The sequence below is a fragment of the Dermacentor silvarum genome, chromosome 6 (genome assembly GCF_013339745.2).
Source record: "Dermacentor silvarum isolate Dsil-2018 chromosome 6, BIME_Dsil_1.4, whole genome shotgun sequence".
NCBI classification, from domain to species: Eukaryota; Metazoa; Arthropoda; class Arachnida; order Ixodida; family Ixodidae; genus Dermacentor; species Dermacentor silvarum.
The window spans coordinates 161,410,682-161,413,352 of NC_051159.1; positions in this window are offsets into that span (position 1 = coordinate 161,410,682).

Below are 2,671 nucleotides of genomic sequence, written 5' to 3' on the forward strand. Positions count from 1 at the left end.
AGACCCTTTCGCACTCAATAGCTAATCGTTATTCTCCATTAAGCCACAACGACATGGAAAGCATTTCCGACATATTTTCAGGAACACGTCGCCTGGCAGCAGCGCGTTCATATGACGCCGCGCGATAGCCACAACGCGTGTGGCGAGGTATCGATAACCACAGCCGATCAGATTTCGAGTGGACTTTCAGTGCAGTCCTTGCGCATCGATCGATGAAGTGGACGCGTCTGGTGTAGAGATGTAAAATTTCATGAAATTTTGAGGGACGTGAAAAAAACTGGTTTCTTGTTTTTTTTCCCCAAGAAATACCAAACATTGAAAAAAAAGACGACTGCGCCAGAGCTATGAAAAAACCCGACACATTTATTTCTTTAAAACTGAAAAGAATATAATTGTTACATTACTGCATCGCAAAAGTCCCAGCAGAGCTGCGGGATTAAAAAAAATATAGGCACGATTTCACGTCAAGGTATTGATTTCACATCAAGGCGTCAAGCCCGACATTTGTATCAATCTTTGTCCTATAGTCATTTCCGCTTGACGCGTCAACGCTTCGCTGTGCAGCGGACGAAGCCTTCCGGACATTGAGGTTAACGAGTGCACGTACACAAGTTGTTGCACGCGACTGCGACCCTGTTGCGCAGCTTGGTGTGCACATTTCCAAACTCGGACCAGTTTCCTTCACATGCCGCTGACTACAGCCTTTTAAAAGGAAACATTTGGATACGTCGAAGAGTCGCATCGCAACAGAAGAATTCCGCATGGAAGCTGCTGCTGCTGCTTTTTTTTTTCCAACTTTTATCCTGGTTGAAAAAAAGAAACGAAAAAAACCTGTTCTTTCTTTCCCGAAATTTTCAATGTTTTTTTTTTTTCCACTGCTTAAATCTCTAGTCTGGCGAATACGATAGATCGGGTTGCCGCTTTTGCTCAAGGTAAACAAGGCCCCGTCGCTTTGTGAAACACCTGGGGTAAAAGGGCTGCAAAACAGCCAGCCTATTTGCGCACCTGCCGCACGCAAACAGTGCACCTATTGTCGACGACTGCGACCGCATTTTCCAATGTCAAGTCGACTTGCGATGACCAAAATATCATTGTACGATGATTCATCGCGTAGTCCAGAATGCACGTGCTTCGCTTAGACATAAGAAGTCGCAGATTAGGTATACTTGTATTACCTGAAGTAAAGCTCGTAGTTTTGTGGGCAGTAAACATTCGCTTGCTAACTAAACTCGCGTTGTGTCGCGCGCCCGAAGACATACATTAACAGAGTTCACTTGACGACCGCGGCGACTCGTGGTGATGCGGTGGCGTGATGAGCGCCGGCAGCGAAGATCGCGCGTGCTTGTCCCAAAGCGAACAGTTCCGTGCTGCCGCTCCCTCGCACCCCATCATTTTACTGTGCGGTGCCGCCGGAACCACAAAGTTGGTGCAATGTCCGAAACACAACAGATCACGGAACCTCCAACACACTGCGCGCGGGCCGTGCGTGCGCTATCAATATCGAGACGGCACGGCAGCAGCGACCATGCCAGCGCGTTTGAAGTGTTCGTACAATTATTAACGCAATAAAATTTCCAACGCGGAGACATACAGGCGAATCCCTTCTAAGGTGTTTACAAGCGCGCTGGCTGTCAAACGCAAGTGGCTTCAGCTGAAGAAGGCGATGATGCCTCAATGATTGTGTTTTCAGAATCAGAGTATGTTAACGCGCTACATGGAGCCAGAAGGTTAATAATAGGCTTGGTGTAACTAATGCACGAAGCTAGATATCACGATTAAAGAATTATCTATCGGCGACGCATTTCCGTTAGAAAGATAACGAAAGAGTCGTGACAAACAAGGTACTAATTCAGTAACCGTGGGTATTTATTTTATTTCGGGATAACGGTAAATGGATGTCAAGTTCAACAAAGGACAACACCCGAGCTAAGATTTAAGATCAATATTTTAGAAAAGGGTTATCGCGCAACCGATGACGCTCGAACCCGCAAATTAACACCCGCATAGCACGCGTGTAGCGCTCTACCAATTGACCTACGGCGATATTTTCTTGGCCACATCCTGGACAACACTACAAATTGGAAAGGTGCATTTTCCCACCACCTCACCAAAAGCTCAGCAAAAAGCAGTCTGTCGAATGGCGGCAATTACAGACCAGAACTTATCCGAACCCGGCGATCTCACGTCTCATTTACCCAGACATATGCAAGACAGATAAATGCAGAAAACTGTAGTTCTAGAGCCAATCTGGAACATATGCTATGGGAATGTCAAGACATAACAAACAATGGGGATGCAGCCTCTCGCGATCGCCTCCGCGTGCGCTGGGAGACTGTGTTGCTCAGCTCTGCTGCCCTTGACGATCAACTTTGGGCCGTCCAGCGGGCCGAGGAAGCAGCCAGGGCTCAAGAGCTCCTGTCCGTCACCTAGGCGGGACCATTTGTCCGTCCCACAAACTCGCAGGGCCTTTAAATAAAGTTATTTGACTGACTGGCTGACATCCTGGACAAAGACGGCATCGTCGCTAATCAAGCCAAAATAGAAGCGATACGAAAGGTGAGACCTGTTGAAAATGTCGGCGAGCTGAGATCACTATGCTGGAGGTGGTAAATCACCTGGCCAAGTTACTATCAAGATTATCCAAGAAACCAAGCCTTTGAAAGACCTATTA